Genomic DNA, 20,151 nt, shown 5'->3' with positions numbered 1-20,151 from the left:
TTTGGAACTTAAGGCTCTTACTATGTTGGTTAGATTTTAAGTGAACTAAAATCCTTAATCATGCAACATAATCAAGCCGTAATCTCATGCATTTTAAGACATATTTAAAGCAATAAATAACTTAAAGCATGCATAAGATAAATGTGATCTAGTATGGCCCGACTTCATCTTGAAGCTTTAACTTCAAAGTCCGTCTTGAAAATCTCCGTGGGAGGCACCATTTTCTTCAAATAGGATAAGCTATAACTAATTACAACTATTTGATGGTACGCAGACCATATTTGAATTGAAAAATAACTTTGGTACTTTAGACCAATTACATTCAAATTAATGGTACGCAGACCATATTTTCTATCCTATTTGGGCCATACTAGTCACTTCATAACCTGCAAAACAGTACATATACAATATATACCATTCACCCATTCATTATCATGAATGGCCCACATAGCTGGTTAGTAAAACACATTATGCATCACGTAAACATTTGCAGCAATTAATCAAGGGCACCAATAATCTACCAATTATTCAGTCCTTATTAATTCTAATCAAGTTGTTTTAACCTTAAGGATTTGTAGACCTAATCAAGAGTTTGTGACTAAAAAGCGCTCCCACTTAAACCAATAAATTCATATGCTTTACTAATTTTAAACATAAAAATGTATTTCTAGTCTAACCGGAAACATACAAATTTAATTAAAATTTAAAGCTCATATAAATTTATAACTGAATCCAAAAAGTTTAATTTAATTTCAGTCGTTATTTAAATTAATTCATGATTTTAATTTTAGTAAAATAATTAGAATAAATAACATTTATTATAATTATAATATTCAAAATTAAAATCCAAGAAAATAATTTAAATTATTAATTTAAAAATTAATTAAAATTACGTGAACTGAAATTTTCAAATTAAACATTCAAAACGATCTAATCGTAACGCAAACACCCTACGCATTGCACGCCCATGGGCCGCACGCACACAGCCATCGCTGGCCATGTGCGCGCAGCCCATGCGCTCGTCGCATAGCTGCTGCATCCCCATCGCAAGCCTCCGCACGCATTGGTGCTCGCTGCGCGCGCCAGCGCTCATCGCATGCGAGCTATCGCTCGCAGTGCGCGCTCGCCAGCGCTCGCTGCGCGCGTTGCACCGCTCGCTGTGCGCGCGAGCAATTGCTCGCTGTGCGCGCGAGCCCTCGCTCGCTGTGCGCGCGAGCAATGCTGGGCGCAGCGCTCGTGGCACGCGAGCTTGCGCTCGCTGCGCGCGAGGCTGCGCGCTCTTGTGCGAGGCAGCGCGCGTTGTGGCGCAGCTCGCTTGCTGCCCACACGCGACTGCCTTGGCTCGCCCTTCGCCCATGCCCATTCGTCCATTGCTCGTGCATTACGCCCTTGCTCATTGCATTCGTGCCGCACGGGCGACGAGCTCCCTTGCTCGTCGTCGCATGCCCGCATTATACAACACCCCTTAAGGGTAACACGAAGCGTCCATTGCTTCGTGCGTGCAAGTTTTATGAACGAATCGCATAAAAATTTAAAATTTATATTTAAAATTAATGACAAATTAATAAATAATATTAATTTCATAATTTTAGGGCGAAAAATCGAAAATTTATTATCCAATTGATTTCCGATTGTTATGGATTCAAGTCTAGGTCATAAAAATTTAAAATTTATCATAAATTTACAATTTTTATGGTGGTTTTTAATCATAGGTTTCTAATTAAATTACAATTAATTATGAAAATCAAATTAATTCTAAATTATTGTAATTTTCAACAAATTAATCATAATTACAAATTAGATTGCATAATTAACAAGACTAGGCATTCAAACTTGTTAAACATATGCAGTAGGTCAATCAAAAATTCAAGATTTATCAACAAGAATCGTAAATATTTAATTTAACATCTTAAATTTACGAAATTTTGCATTCGAAAAACTAAAACCTTCGAAAAGTCATAGTTAGGCTTCGAATTTGAGAATTCTGGGTTCGGCAGAAAAACACTATTTTTGTCAAAATTTTAGAATGCCTTTTACATGCGGAATTGACACAAAAATCACTCAATTCGGATGAGTAACGAAGAAACTGCCGAAAAACTGCGTACGTATAATTAAATAAACGCAATTTGCAATTAATTAACAATTACGAAAATTAATCACCCCTTTTAATTCTTGCAAATTTGTAATATTTAACCATGTTCATGCAATTTAGATTATGAAAATAATAAGGGGCTCGTGATACCACTGTTAGGTTATGATACATATGACATTACATAGATCATGCGGAAACAACCATTAACCCAGGACAACATATTATTTACACATAATCATATAGCATAATTTAGATGCATACTCTTTGTTGCGTGCCCTCCCTAGCTGCGCCCGAACCGAACAAGAACAAGTCTTTAGGACTCCAAGTGTCGTCCCTCCGTAGATAGTCCACAGCACGTCCGGATCCGCCTTAAGATTGACCAACTAGAAACGCCCTTAAGGTACTAGAAAATTTCGGCACTTTATGGGCAAGATGTGTGTTTTAATTTTCTCTCAAAAACTCACTTTTTGAATACTTTGAAACTTGTTATAAATTGTGAGCCCTAGCCTCATATTTATAGGGGTATGGAAAGGGAATCGAAATCCTATTCAGATACAAATTAATTAAACCTAGAATCCTACAAGAACTCTATTTTAATTAATTTATCAAATAGAATTAGGAATTTAATCATTAACCGAACTCTGCATGTTTTAGGAAACGTGCACGAACACAAACACTTGCACACACACGCACGGCAGCCACGATGGGCCCCCATGCGTGCGCGCGAGCAGCAGCCCACGCAGCGCCCGCGCGCGCTGCGCGCTGCGCGTGCTGTGCGCGCTGTGCGCGCTGCGCAGCCTGCTGGGCCTGGCCTTGCGCTGGGCCTGGCGTGGCTGTTTGTGCGGCGCGCTTGGCTTGCTGGGCGATGGCCTGGCTTCGTGCTGGGCCTCGTCCGGCAGGCCTCGTCCGATGCTTATTCGTACGATGCGCTTCCGATTAAATTTTCCGATTCCGGAATTCATTTCCGATACGAACAATATTTAATATTTCCGATTCCGGAATTAATTTCCGTTTCGAAAAAATATTTAATATTTCCGTTTCCGGAATTATTTTCCGATTCCGGTAATATTTCCGATTCTGACAATATTTCCGTTTCCGGCAATATTTCCGATTCTGGCAATATTTCCATTTCCGATAATATTTTCCGATACGTACCATGTTTCCGTTTCCGGCAACATCTACGACTTGGATAATATTTATATTTCCGATACGATCCATATTTCCGTTACCGGCAATATCATCGTTTCCGGAGTATTCATTTCTTGCCTGTGACGATCTTAGCTCCCACTGAAACCAAGATCCGTCGGTTCCGAATATTCATAGATGGAGTATTTAATGCCATTAAATACTTGATCCGTTTACGTACTATTTGTGTGACCCTACGGGTTCAGTCAAGAGTAAGCTGTGGATTAATATCATTAATTCCACTTGAACTGAAGCGGCCTCTAGCTAGGCATTCAGCTCACTTGATCTCACTGAATTATTAACTTGTTTAATTAATACTGAACCGCATTTATTAGACTTAACATAGAATGCATACTTGGACCAAGGGCATTATTTCCTTCATTTGCCACTTTTAACAACTACCTTTTACGGCAGTTACCATTCTTAGCAGGTTTCCATAAATAGCAGTTTTGGCTGAAATGAAAAGGTGATTGAGATTCGTTATTTTATAGGAGATGCGTTGCCAAGTGGAGATTTGTGTTCTCATCATCGAACCTTCCCTTTCGGGAATGGGGACAAAAGGAGGTGTCTACACACGCATGCACGAAGGCCAGCAGCAGCGCACAGGCTTGGCGCGCCCTGTGCCGCTTGCCTATTGCTTGCTTGTCTCGCCCATGGCTGCGCGCGCTCGGCCATCGCGCGCTCCATCTCGAGATCGCTCGCTGGAGCATCGTTGGTCGATGCGAGTCGTGTACTGCGAGCTCGCCGAAGGCTTCGCCCAAATCTGTGCACATGCCACGCCCATCGCTCACAGCTTGCAGGCACAACGCCCTTTGGCCTGCCTTCGTGTGCGTGCCTTGCCCCTTCGTCTCGCACAGACAGCAGTCTTCGTCTCGTGCCAGTGGCTTGCTCGTCCGATTAAAAAAATCAATTTTAATTCTCGAAATGAAAATTGCACGAATTATATTTTTCATAATATTAACAAATCTAATCGTTTTAATTACGAAAAATATTAAAGTGGGTGATTTAATAAAATTTTAAACAATCCAATTTATGAAATTTATAAATCTAGGCTAACTAATATTCAAATTTATCGAACGATGAACATCAACAAAAATTGAATAAGTTTAATAATCCAATCAAAAACTTTAAATCGTTCTAAACATTTAAATTTCAGATTTTTATCAAATTTAGTTTAGGTGAATGATTAAAATTAACGAATCGAAACAAAATTTTAATCTATTAATTTTTAAATTTCCCATTTAAACATGAAATCATATTCCCCTTCTCACCTAAATAAATTTTCAGATCTAACCAATTAATAAAATTAATTTTCGATCTAAATTCCATTAATCTAGGTTAAATTAAGATTAGGGTTTTTATTCAATATTTATGAAACAAAAAATTACCATATGTTTATAATATTATTAATGACAGTAAGAAAATTTTCAATTAATTCCGAGTTTATTTGGTCGAGTAATTAATTGAAAAACATAACAAAATTAATGTTTTAATTCATTAATTAACAAAAACGCCCAACAAAACATATTTCGGGGCCTGTTTTTGAGATTATGTTCTCATGATTTGACTTTAAAACGTCGTTTTCAATCAGATTAGGGTCAGAAAAGTTGAATTTCCGACACTGTCAGAATCACTTTCTACGACTTATCCAATAATCCAGAAACAATTCGAAAATTCACGAAAAATTCAGAATATATTCCACAATAATCACAAACATATAAACAGTCTAATAAGTACTTTAAATACATGTAGTTCATGATGCCACAGTAGGGGTTTAAAGTTAAATACATAACATGATAGCGGAATAACCCCAACGCCAGGAAGCATGTATAAAGTACAGATCAAGCATTACTTACGTTTGTGGCGTGTTTTCCCTTAGTTCAACTAACACGAACATGAACAAGAACTCCAAATTTCGTTCCTCTACTTGGTTCACCGTCATATTCAGATCCATCTTGAGATTGATGGCTTAGATCTCCTTCAAGATAGTTTAGCTTTTGGGATGAACACTCTAATGGAGGCACGGAGATAATTAGGGTTTTCTCTTGCCTTAGGTTAGAATATTGGATTTCTTAGATTAGAAAAACATGTGGAGTAGGTTATTATTTTAACCCATCACATGAGCCAAGTCAATCAGCCAAGCAACAAGCTCAACCGGACAGCAAGGCCAACGACCGCACACGCAAGCACACAGCCACAACGCAACGAGCAATTGGGCCTTGGGCCGTCATTGCAGCTGCTGATGTGCTTCCTTGCGCGTGCGCCTACACAGCCAAGGCTATGGGACAGCGCTACGCTTATGCGCGTTGCGCCAATGGGCGTTGTGCCTCGTGTGCTTGGCTCGTGTTTTCTTTCGTGTTTGCTATTAAATTATTTGTTAAATAATTTATTTATCGTTTCGTACGTGACGATCCATTGTCGTACGATACGATTATTTGTTTCGCCTAGCTTACGAATATACGCAACACGATATACGATTTCACGATCCAATGTTAAATCATATAATTGTGTTTTTCGAACTAATTTCCCAAAAAGCTATTATATGAATTTCGTATTCATTTAATCCGATGATCTGTTACATACCAATGGTGTGACCTTATAGGTTCAATCAAGAGTAAGCTGTGAGCCTAATTAGGTTTAGAAATCACCTATCGGAAGCATTGCTCCAGCTAGCTGTTCCGATCACTTGATCTCATTTAATTAATTGTTCGTAATTAATCTGAACCTTTGGTATTAGACTAATGCGCATAGGGTGACGGACACATTTCCTTCAACCTGAAAATTGAGGAGGAAAACCGTATTAAGGATAAAGGTCAATCTGTATTTTTTGGTTTTGCTAAAGCTAATCATGTTGAACCCAAGGGTAATTTCAGTTCTAATAAGTTTAAGGGGAAGGGCAAGCCTCAAGGGAAAATTCACAAGTATAAGTTTACGGGGAACTGTTTTGAAGGTGGGAAGACTAGTCACAAGTCCATGGATTGCAGGGTCAAGAAGACGCCTGATCCTTGATGAAGTTGTTGTTGATCCTAACAATTTTTGTTGTTGTTTCAGAAGCTAACCTGACTGGTGATGTTGCTGAATGCATCGTTGATACGGGAGCAACCATGCATGCACATTTGCACCAACAAAGACATGTTCACTGGCTATGAGAAGATTGATGGTGAAAATGTCTTCATGGGTAACTATGCTTCCGCAACTGTCCAAGGAAAATGGAAGATCGTTCTCACTCTCACTTTTGGAAAATCTCTTACTCTAACCAATTAATGTTTTGTATGTTCCAGAAATGCGTAGGAACCTGATTTTCTGGTAGCTTATCATGAAGGTTGGTTTGAATCTTTCCTTTGATTCTTATAGACTAGTTATTACTCACAACGGGGAATTTGTGGGAAAGGGATTTTGTAATGGGGGTTGTTTACTGTTGATGTTTCAATTGAAAATCTAAATAAGAAAGCTAGTATTTCTTCTCCTTATATTGCTGAGTCTATTGATTTATGGTATGCAAGATTGGGTCATGTTAATACTGCTAACAATCTAAAAAACAATATATGTGTTTATGAAGAACGGAAGTGTTAACTACAACAGCCATAAACGACTAGAAATAAAAATGGAAGTAGTGGAGCAGTTAAAACGATTAGTGAGTTGATTAATTCTTCTGACCGTTACAGTAAGAATTAACCAAACCGCTTCTGACCAAAAAGAATATATTTGGCCCACAAAACCCACCCTACGCTCGCGAACCGCATTTCCAATAGCCCAAGTACCAAGGCCCATGGCCCGAGCCCGACCCAACTGGCCACGCGTGCGCACGCGCGTGTGTGTTATGTGTCTACCCATACCGCTCTCATGCTTTCTTACAAAAGTATTGCACTCATATGTTGGCATTTTATCAATGTGGAACTTTTCCCCTTCTCACTTTTTCCACTCTTTTCTTTTGTATTTCTAATTCCTTGCCTACTAATCCTTCTTCCACTACTAAGAATGATTCTGATTTGGAGTCAAGGAGAAGCAAAAGCGCAAGAAAGGAAACAAGCTATGGTGATGAGTTTATTACTGCTAGTCTGACTGAACCTTTCTTGATTAATGATAATTTTGTGTATATCTTTATTTTAGAAGACGACCCTAGAACCTACGAAGAGGCAATGAGGTAAGTTGATGTAGTTTCTAGAAAGAGGCTATTGATATTGAACTTCAGCCAATCCTAAGAAATAATACTTGAGAATTGGTTGATCTGCCTAGAGGTTGCAAGCCCAATACTTGTAAGTGGATCTTTAGGAAAAAATTGAAATCTTGTGGATCCATTGACAAGTATAAGGCCAGGATTGTGGTAAGGGGTTTTATTGAAAAAGATGGCATTGATTATTTTGATACATATTCTCCTGTCACTAAAATTGCAACCATTAGAACTTTAATTTCTCTAGCTTGCATTCATGATCTTGTTGTGCATCAAATGGATGTAAAAACTACTTTTTTTGAATGGTGATTTGGATGAAGATATTATATGGTTCATTATGAAGGTTTTGTTGTTCCAGGTCAAGAGAACAAAGTTTGTAAACTGGTCAAGTCATTGTATGGGCTTAAGCAAGCTCCTAAGCAATGGATGACAAGTTTGATAAGACAGTGACTGCTAATGGCTAACGTTTAAATGAAGGTGACTCTTGTGTCTATTCTAAACATGATTCATTTGGTTGTGTGATTTTTTATCTTTATGTGGATGATATGCTAATTTTTGGTACTGATTTGGATCCAGTGAATGAGATAAAAGAATTTTTGAGTTCAAAATTTCAAATCAAAGACATGGGTGAGGCATGTGTGATTTTGGGAGTTAAAATTATTAGAACTCCAAATGGCATCTATCTTAGTGAAGCTCACTATGTTGAAAAACTTCTTAAAAAGTTTGATTCATTTAATGTCGATCCAATCAAGACCCCTTATGATATAAACATCCATTTAAATAAAAATAAAGGTGATCATGTCTGTCAATATGAGTATGCTAAAATTATTGGTAGTGTCATGTTCCTAGGGGTGTAAATGAGCCGAGCCGGTCAATAAACTACTCGGGCTCGGGCTCGTTTAAAACTCGTTCATGTTCGTTCATTTACTAAACGAGCCGAGCTTGAACAACTTTTGAAGCTCGCTTAATAAACGAGCTTGAACATGAACATATGTATGCTCGTTCATTTAAGTTCATGAACAACTTGTTCATTTATGTTCATGAACAACTCGTTCATTTATGTTCGTGAACAAGTTCGTCTAGTTATGTTATGTATCATATTTTACCATATATACATTTTTCAAATATAAATAAAAATCATGTTTTTGACTTTTGGAATCTATAATAGAATAAAAATATTTTGAAATAAAATTTTAATTGCTAAATTATTGCTCTTTGACTCTTTCTAAATTATTAGTTTGTTTATCAAATAAAGTAATGTATACTTTAATCTTTATTATTAGATATAATTATAATTTGTTAGATTTTCAAGTGGTTATACTCTAAAGCTCGTTTAAGAAAGCTCGTTTATAAACTCGGCTCGATTAATAAATGAGCCGTTCACGAACAGTTCGCGAACACAAAATATTTTAAACGAACCGAGCTTGAACAAATTTTTGAGCTCGGTTAAAAGCTCGGGCTCGAGCTCGCATAAGTTAAATGAACATGAACATGAACAGGGTAAAGCTCGGCTCGGCTCGGCTCATTTACACCCCTACATGTTCCTTATGAATTACACTATACCTGACATTGCTTATTCTGTGAGTAGGCTGAGCAAGTACACTCATAACCCAAGAAATTAATGAGCATTGGGGTGCTTTGAGGCGTTTACTTAGGTACCTAAGGGGTACTATGGATCGGGAATTGCACTACTTTAAGTTTCTAGGAGTGTTGGAGGGATTTTTTGATGCCAATTGGGTATTCGACAATGATGAAGTCAACTCCACCAGTGGTTATGTCTTCACCCTAGGGGTGGAGCTGTTTCTTGGAAATCTTGTAAACAATCTTGTTCTGCTATGTCTACTATGGAATCTGAGTTTATTGCTCTTGAATTGGCAGGTCATGAGGAAAAATTGTTGAGGAAGGTGCTTGCAGATATTCCAATGTGGGGGAAGTCAGCTCCTTCAGTTGCACTTTATTGTGATTCGCAACATGTTATTGATGTGGCAAACAACCATGCATACAATGGGAAGAAGAGACACAATCGTTTGAGGCACAAGGCTGACAAGGAATTGTTGTCAAGTGGAGTGATATCACTAGACTATGTTAAGTCTGAAAAGAACATCGCAGATCGCGTTAACGAAAGGCCTATGTAAAAAAAAACTAGTTTTGGAAACGTCGGAGAGAATGGACTTGAGGCCCATTGGATGAATTGTAAGGTAATGAACTCCTACTCACTATGAGTTCAAAGGGAAAAATAACGAAACAATTCAGAAGCACAAATTTTTGTTTTGTCCATCCCTTGGATGTTTATTATGTGCTTGCTACTATTTGGAAAGAGATTGAGCATACGACTCTTAATGAACCCAATCCATATTTTTGGTGGTGTGATGTAGTTCACACTTGATGGGATTCACCTACTTAGGTGTGGGAAGTGAGGTCACTTCCTATGAGAATTGCATGGCCTATTCTCTAGGGTACCTATGAGCATCCAGGTTATGGACGTATGGTCAGTATAATGCGTCACTTTTATTGGCGGAGATTCAGAATTTTATACATGTTCAATTGTGTGCTTTGAGTAATGGGTTTCTAACCTTCTATTAAGTTCAAAACGAAAGTCACTTGGTAGGAAAAAGATCCTAGCTTGAATGTCACTAAGTGTTAATTCAAGTCGCAAGACATTGACACTTATTCAATTGTTTGTTTTACCCAGAAATTCAATTCCTTCATTTCTTTCTTTTTTCTTCTCATCTTCGAACATTGGGGAATTGTTAGAAATTCTTGTTGAAAGTGAAAAAAAAAACACATATACAGAAACTGTAAACTCATTCTCTCTCAAATTCTCTCTCAAATTCTCTCTTCTCTTCTAGGCAAATATTCCGGTCTCCAATTGAGGCTTGTGAGTGCACACAATCTTTGGTGTCGTATTAACCCTGGAGACAACCGCAAGCGTTCTACTGCACCGGGGTAGCGCGAAATTGTCTTTTAGAGCAGTGGTTCGGCCACGGAGCGACAATAGTTCAGATTGTATTCGTAACATCCAGATAAGTTGTTCTGATTGTTTTACCGGTAACAGAAGCTACATTTAATTTTAATTAGTGAGTCATTATTGTAACTGTGCACTGCGTTACACGTACCTATGTGTTTCCCTTTCTAATTGTCATTGATTTTTGTCTTTTCCAATATGATTTATTCCCTCCTCTTAAGGTGGGTTTTTTTTCTACTGAATGAATAAGAATATCACACTTTCCTCCTTTCTGTGAAATTATTACACGCTTTTACTGGCATCTTTGTCATCACTCAGTAATACATAATTGCAGATCGAAATTGATGGCCAAAAATAGTGAATCGGAAATTTGACGTCTTCCATGCAAATTTGACGTATATATTGAGCTTGGCCATATGCAAATTTGACGTCTTCCATGCACACGTACGTTAGCCGCAAAAGCCAGCAAATTTGTGGACGGATTTGGTTGGATATGTTGATATGTCTGATAAGTCTTAACCAAATAACCATCCCACATGCATGCATCCACAGTGGCGGAACCAGTAAGGGTTCAGTGGGTTCAATTGAACCCTTACTGGCCCGGAAGAAAAACTGCCAGATTTTTATAATTAAATATTTTTTATATATAATTAAACGCGTGAATATGTCACAAGCAAACCAAGTGCTTGGATGGTTTTAACATCTACATATTAAAGCAAGGTCTTGGGCTCGAAACCCTTTTTTTTTTGTTTAAAATATATAGTCATAATTCTGTATTCTTCCCCCCAACAAACCTTTTTTTGTTTTCCTTTCCTATTTTTCGTTTTATTTTTCTTTTACATTAAATTGAAAAATTTTGATTTGATTTTGAATAGGTTGAGATGACACCCGTTGTTTCCTCAATATTCAACACCACTTGAACCATCTCAAAATCTCCAACATTTCAAAAAGTGAACCTCTAATACAAGAAAATGAAAACTCGTCGATTTCAATTATAAATTTATTTTTAGTGTTATTGTAATAGAACATATGTACCACCGAATTATTAATCATAAGTTGGATTTTGGATTTTGATGTTTGATTTTATTATATGTTTCTGAAAAATTCCGAACCCTTAAGTGGCGAATCCTGGCACCGCCATTGTGCATCCACCACTTTATTAATAGTGTACGGAGTAGAAAAATATGAAAAGCGCAAACCTACCATGCATACCAATTAATTCTACCTTAATTTTCTTTCGATCTCCATTCTAAAATACTGCTTTTTTAAACCCTCACCAACTTTTAACTCTTATTCTATACTAAATCAATGAATGTTAATTTGCTTATCCACTTGCAGTGTGATTGTGTGAAAAAGTTCATCAACTTTTTTCTTTGACCATAATAGGGTACATACACCTATTAAAACAATGTGAGTATTTCGTACATAAAGAAAACAAAATGATTATTCTAAAAAAGAAATAAGGTTAATAATCTATACTATTATTAAAATTCGATGGCATTTCATGCCATGTCGCCCCATTAGGTGGCAGTTACATAGCGTCAAGTCATAGTCACATTGACATATACTCCAATGTTTTCTTACAAAAAGATGAAGAAATGCAAACATCAATGGTTGAACCCATGACCTCATGTTCATGAACTAGAATTTTAACCAGTAATCCAATAACACAACATATGATATTTAAGCAATTCAAAACATAAAAATTATATTTATATTAAAACTTTACTACCTACCATAAATATGTATTTAAATTATTTCTTATCAAAATAACTATACTTACAATTTTTCTATTTACATTTACGTTTTTTTTTTTTTTTGACAGGTTCATTTACAACGTAACTATGTTTTTTTAGCAAGCCCGTTCATTTACATTTACTTAAATCTATTAAAAAAAAAAGGGAATAATTGGAATTTAAACATAGCAAACGACTACTCCACTTTAAATTTAAATTTAGTTTACTAAGATATTTAACCAAATTTTATATTCAATCACCTTACAAAATAAAATATAAAAATAAATTATGCATTTTATCTCATGTTGCATGTACGTATTTAAATATCAAACTATTTTAATTTTTTTAAATTTAACTCAATTTTTATTAAGACTAGAATTAAGCCTGTGATGCACGGATCAATACATTAAAATTACATAGGAAATTCATGATTTGTTACTTTTTTATGGGGTGTCATAGATTAATTCTCAAATTACATATAAGCACCGGAACATCGCCGGTTAAATCTAAAATGAAAAATTAATGTTTGGCTTGAGGATAGAAGTATAGAACCTGTATATGACCATCCATATGTAAACACCAAATACAACCAATTTTTAAGAATCATGGTAATAATTAATATTTCAAAGATGGTAGACACTTATCAAATACTTCATGGTTTCAGTTTTCCTTTCCTCTCCTTCTCTATTATCTTTCAGAATTTCAGTTTTCTTAGCCTTTTAGGCCGGAAATAATCTAACTAGACTAATTTCAAATTAGACTATTTTCGACACTTCTTCTTGTTTTATATTGTTTGCTCTTCAAGGTTTTTCCCGTTGTTTTGTTCCAAAATGTATTCTTGTGATATTCCCAATTAATTTATTTTGGATTTTTCCTAGATTTTTCTAGGTTCTTGATTTTCATCTATGAATGAGAATTTTATTTTTAGGATTTTAATAATTGGGGAGATGATCGGGATTCATATAAATTTAGGATTTATTATCAACTCGTCAATCCGAACAATACATGCGCAAATTGCGAATGACTTAACTCGGAAAGATGTGAAAACATAAAAAATTACTGCTCGCGTCAAGTTACAAGCGGTGGAGTACGAGTTATACTTTAGGGATGCAAAATAATAATTGTTGTGATTGTAACAAATACGTATTTCTCTAAATTTGTGGTATCTATTTTATCATCTAGATGTCATATAACTGATTATTAATGATATTATTTTTGTCCGTCATAAAACAAGAGAAGAAGGTAAATATATACTCCGTACTTATATACTCCGTACTTGTCTGTCCCTTGTCCTTCGTAGATCCGCCCCTGGAGGTATGTTGTATGCGAGCATGATAGATCCTTCTATTTAGACAATGATAGAGCAATATCGAGAATATAACACGAGTTAATAAAAGTTGCAACTTGCAAGCACCTTTGAAATACTGCCTTAAAGTAAAAGAAATAGTACTTCCTCTGTTTCAAAAGAATTACAATGTTAATATCTTTATTTTACACTATTTATATAATCTACTTTTTTTTTTTATGATCTACACTTTAACATATATATATATATATATATATAGATATATTCATGTGAGATATTGTTAGATTCGTCTTAGTGAATATTTTGCGAATACAATTTTTTTGTAAGTTTACTTATCCCTTCGTCCCAAAATTATAGTTCTGTTTGATTAAAAGCACATATTTTAAGAAAAATAGAATATAGTTTGTTGGAAATTGAAATATAATACATTCATGATTAATTTGTATGAGAAAGTAGAATATAGTACATGTTAAAAGTAATAAAGTACTCCTATATGGGAATGAAAATATAGTTATAGAGGAAGTCTAAATACACATATGATATAGAGCAAAAGATAAAAAGCAAAAAGACAGATTGATTATGGATACGAAAAAATAAAAAAAATAGTACTTTTTAAAAAGAAATGGTACTTGTTTAAAAAGAAATGATACTTGTTTTAAAAGAATGATACTTGTTTTAAAGAAATTCTTTTTTAAGAAATGATACTTGTTTTAAAAAAAAAAGTACTTTTTTAAAAGAAATGATATTTGTTTTAAAATAAATGGTACTCGTTTTTTTAAGAAATGGTACTTTCTATTTCTATTGTCATCTCTTTCTTCTCTATTTTTTTCTCTTTCTTCTCTCTTATCTTTTTGTTCTGATTTTTGTGTTTTGCCTTTTTGTGTTTTATCCTTTTCTCTTGCTTTTTCCCCTAATTTGTCCTGTTGTGGATGATATGTGTGTTACCACACATATTATATATGCGTCTCTCCTACCTCTATAACTATATAGTATATGGAGAGATTTTCAATGCATTTTCGTGTGGTCCCAAATGAAGGTAATATGAGAAATATTTTATGTTCAAATAAGAAAATAAGACTATAATTATCAAATTATCACTACAAGAATTTGTATATTTAACGACAACCTAATTACGACGGGTCAAAAATCCCGTCGCAAAAGGCTTTTGCGACGGGGCTAACAACCAAACAAGGACGGGAATAACCGTCGTAAATGTCTATTACGACGGGTTTACGACGGATTAACGACGGTATTTTCTATTAACGACGTCCCCCTTTTATGACGGGTTCGCGACAGGAAATCCCGTCGTTAATCAACGATTATTGGTCTTTCGCGATGGGATTTCCCGTCGTTAATGGTACAATTTCTTGTAGTGTATGGGACGCTCAATTTGGAATGCAAGACTATAATTTTGGGATGGAATGAATAATAATTAAGATATTAATTGTTCAAGTTATGCATTGACAAACATGAAAAACAAAATGTTAAAACTAAAAAGAAACAGAGAAAGTAAATATTAATAATAAAATAACAATTGAAAGATGAGAACACAATATTATGCACCTAAGACAAATCAGCAAAAGAGACTAAGAAAATTGTATTTGTAGAAGACAAATCACGTTGATCAAATGGACTTATGGAGTATTAACTTTCATTAAATTCATCGTAAAGTCGAAACAATAATAGAGACAATCCTTGTCAAAAAAAAAAAAAAAGTAATAGAGACAATCAATTAAAAACTAATCCTTTCCTTAAAAAAAAAAACGAATCAAGTACTACGTAATTTTTCAGACTATTGTTATACTCCTAGTCTTCTACCAACTCACAAAAACATCTCATTTTATTTGATCACGATTGTCATCACACAATTTTAACTACTGCTCCTTTCACAATGTGTAATTATTAAAAGCAACTCTAATAGTTGATAAAATTGATTAGCTTACAAATATTAAAAATATTAAGCTAGTAGTTAAGTCATTGTTGCACATATTTTAAATTATCTTTGTTTGGCCAATTATCTTTGTAGAGCTAATTAGCTTGAAAAGTATGGCAGACACATAATTTGCTTGAAAACGTTAAAAAAAATATAAATAATAATAATTGAGAAGTAACTAACTAATGGAGCAAAAAATAACTGGAAATCGTATAGCTTAAAAAGAAGATGTGATATTCCAAGCTATAAAATGATTTAGACAATCATGGGTGTTGCTCTAATTAAAATATGGACCCAATTGAATAGCAAACTAGTTTGGTAAATTAGCTTGTCAGGTACACAAATTAGCTAGAAAATAAATTAGCTTTAAATTTTATGTGTCATGACAAACTACTTTAACAATTAGCTTGTCATTGTAGTTGCTCTAAGAGAATAAAAGTTAATACGACAATATTTGCCGAGAATATAATGGAGTAGAGCAATAAAAATCACCTTTAATGAAAAGTGGCTACGTTGCGTAAAAAACACCTTTAATTATTTACTCCGTACATTAAAAAAAAACACCTTTAATTATTTACTCCGAACATTGAAAAAAAAAAAACCCTAATTCGTATAATTATTTACTCCCTCTGCTTTTTTTTTTATGATGTACCAACCCTCTATTCAATTTTTTTAAAAAGGTAAAGTATGTGAGGTAGAATTGATGAAGAATAATCAGTTAGTCCTGAATTCCTCAGGTATCACAAGAATAGGAAAAGGCGAAAATGATAAAAGGCAAAAAGGGAACGAAAAAAAGAGACAAAGATATGAGGACATAAACTTGTAATTGAATATCCAGGTACGATCACAACCAATCACCAACAATTCCAAGTTAATTACTCTGTCATATTTTATCTGCATTTAAATTGGCGGTCCATATATATTCCATTAGTAATTACATATACTTCTATAAATGGTCATTAGTTATATTCCCTACTTCCTCGGTTTCTTATTGATTTTCTTATTGTTTGACTATGCACATTTGTTAATTCATATTTGTATTAGAAAAATGTTAAGAATAAGGTAGGCATTATAGAGGATAAGATATCATATGTGATAGAGTTATGGTGTATTCTAGCTATATGATATAAGAAGAAGAAAAAAAAAGTCAATCTATATGCATGACTTGGAAAATCTACAAAACACAAGATATCTAATTTGTAATATTAGTAGAGACGTTACCCACAAATAAGATAACACAAAAATATATTTTCCACTCGGTAACATATTTAGCATAAATTATGAAAATTTGATGTTCTTTCTTAAAGCACACATTTAGGTGAAGTAAGGAATACCCCCACGAAACTATGTTTTTTCTTAGAGTACTTGATTAGATATTGTAAAATTATTACAACAACAACAACAACAACAACAACAACAAAGCCTTAGTCGCAAAATGATTTGGGGTCGGCTAACATGAATCGTCGTAGGAGATCGCCATTGTCACCAATCAAACCAGAAAGGAGCAGGAAATAAAAAGAAAAAAACAAGGAAGAGAAAGTGAAAGTAATGAAAGTAGGATAAGAAAAAAAAATATATATAAATATATTAAAGAAGAAATATTGTAAGAGATAATAAAAAATAAGTAAAATAAGTACATTTCCAAATAGCATTAAAAAATAAAAATAAAAATAAAAACATTGAAAGAATTTTAAAAATAAAAATAAAGAGAATCAGACACATTGAAGTTGTATAAGTCAAATAAAGTCATCAATGTATATTCTCTCCCTCCACTCTGTCCTATCCAACGCCATATTTTCCTCAATCCCAAGAAAGCTCATATATCGTGCTCAATCACCTTCCTCCAAGTTTTCTTAGGTCTTCCCCTACCCCTTGCAATTCTATCCCTTTGCCACCCTTCTATCCTCCTAACCGGGGCATCATGTGATCTTCTGCTTACGTGTCCAAACCATTTTAAACGATTTTCCATCATCTTAAACTCAATCGGTGCAACCCCTACTTTCTTCCTAATAATCTCATTCCTCAAACGATCTTTTCTTGTATGCCCACACATCCAACGTAACATGCGCATCTCCGCCACATTCATCTTGTGCACGTGACAATGTTTCACTGCCTAGCATTCCGTGCCGTATAACAATGCCGGTCGAATTGCCGTGCGGTAAAATTTTCCCTTCAATCTTTGAGGCATGCCTGAATCACATAGGAACCCCGTGGCACCTTTCCACTTCAACCAACCTGCTTTGATTCTATGGGCCACATCGCCATCCAGTTCTCGATCCTTTTGGATAATAGATCCTAAATAACGGAACATTTCAGAGCATTAGACAATTTTCCCATCTAAGGTAATCGCCCCTGTCTCTCTATCTCGGACTCCACTAAACTTACACTCCATATATTTCATCTTGTTTCTACTCAGCCTAAAACCCCGAGATTCCAAAGTTTGTCTCCATAACTCCAACTTACTTTCCACTCCTTCTTTTGTTTCAACAATCAACACAATATCATCTGCAAACATCATGCACCAGGGTATACCATCTTGGATTGACCTCGTCAATTCGTCCATGACTATAGAAAAAAGAAACGGGCTAAGTGCGGAACCTTGATGCACTCCAATCGTAACGGGGAATTCTTCGGTCTTACCAACACTAGTTCTCACACTCGTGCTAACTCCCTCATACATGTCCTTGATGATATCAATATACTTCCTCGAAATTCCTTTCCTACTTAATGCCCACCAAAGAATTTCTCTTGGTACCTTATCATACGCCTTCTCCAAATCAATGAAAACCATATGTAATCCTTCTTCTTATCCCGATAATTCTCCATTAGTTGCCTTATAAGATGAATGGCCTCCATAGTCGATCTCCCAGGCATAAATCCAAACTGGTTCTCCGAAATTTTCACAGTTCTCCTCAATCTTTGCTCAATAATCCGCTCCCAGAGTTTCATAGTATGACTCATTAGTTTGATTCCTCGGTAGTTGGCACAATCCTGGACATCACCCTTATTCTTGTACAAGGGGATGATAGTACTTTTCCTCCACTCTAATGTCATCCTATTACTTCCCCAAATCTTGTTGAAAAGAGTTATTAACCATACAACCCCTCTCTCTCCCAAGCATCTCCAGACTTCGATAGGTATACCATCGGGCCTCACTGCCCTCTTGCGTCTCATCTTTTTCAGCGCCATTTCGACTTCTCTCTTTTGAATCCTTCGCATAAAGTCTAGGTTAACCATATCTCGAGGGATATTTGTATCCCCAATATCGCGTCCTTGATCCCCGTTGAACAAGTTATCAAAGTAGAACCTCCATCTATCCTTGATTTCCTTATCTCCCACCAAAAATTTTTGATCAACATCTTTCACACATTTAGTCCTCCCGATGTCTCGCGTCTTTCTATCTCTCATTCGAGCAAGCCTATAGATCTCTTTCTCCCCTTCTTTTGTATCCAATCTTGCGTAAAGATCCTGATTCACCTTCTAGCATCTCTTACGGCCTTCTTTGCTTCCCTTTTAGCCTCCTTGTACTTCTCGTAGTTCTCATCACTTCTACATTTTCCCAACTCTTTATAGCACTCTCGTTTGCTCTTTATAGCTTGTTGCACAACTTCGTTCCACCAGGATGTGTCCTTACTTGGTGGCATGATTCCTTTAGATCCCCTAGGACCTCTTTCGCCACTCCCTTTATGGTGTGCTCCATTCTTGTCCATAATGAGTCTATATCCAAATCCATATCCCCGGCCCAAATACCTTCACTTGCCACATTTTCCACGAATTTTAGTTGTTGCTCCCCTTGAAGTTTCCACCACTTGATCCTAGGCTCCACTAATAGTCTTCTCCTCCTTATATAACTTCTACCTCGAAAATCAAGGACCACAAGCTTATGTTGGGTTGTTGTACTCTCACCCGGAATCACCTTACAATTGGTGTAGCACTGTCTCAAAGCATTCCTTACTAAAAAGAAGTCAATCTTTTTAGTAAGGAATATTTCTCCCCTTAAAGTTATTGTATAATTAAAAAATTTTGAACGTACTCAATTAATGATCTAAAATACAATCCCGTCCTACCACGTATTATGTTTTTAATATGCTAAATTGACCAAAATATTAGTTATTATTTTCATTATTAACAGATAATTTGAGTAAAATATTAACCAAATTATTATTATGTGGTAGTGTCGTAATCTATAAAAAAAAATTGTACTACGTACTAAAAATGATAGAAAATTAAAAATAAATAAAGTAGAGATTACTTTTTACGAAAAAAAGGTTTTTTTTTTCTTTTAAAATTTTTATTATTATCAAGGGGTAACATTTGTTTTTTCTGATGTCTACTTTAGTAGACAGTTATGGATATATTGAGATATAAGAACAAATTAGTAGTAGAACTCTCAAATTTAAATAGTTACAAACTTTTAAGTAGGCGGAATATTAAAAAAACGAGGGAATAGTCGTTATATAAACTCCTATAAATAGTCATTAGTAGTTACATATACTCCTATAAATAGTAATTAGTTACGATCGTCCTAAATTAGTCCCGTAGTTCCGAATAATTGAAATTAATTAATCATATGCCCAACTTATATGAGACAAATGCCATTATTTGGCATCGCCTTTCTAAGTGTGTATTCATCAATCTATGTCGAAAGCGAAATCATAATTGTAATTATGCGTCAATTATCATAAATGTCGAAAGCCAATAATTTTCTTTCTTTTTTTTATTATATAAAAGAAATTTTGTAGTGTATTTTTAGTTACGGCTCC

Source organism: Spinacia oleracea, chromosome 3 (genome assembly GCF_020520425.1).
Source record: "Spinacia oleracea cultivar Varoflay chromosome 3, BTI_SOV_V1, whole genome shotgun sequence".
Classification (NCBI taxonomy): domain Eukaryota; kingdom Viridiplantae; phylum Streptophyta; class Magnoliopsida; order Caryophyllales; family Amaranthaceae; genus Spinacia; species Spinacia oleracea.
This window is presented reverse-complemented; position numbering follows the sequence as displayed.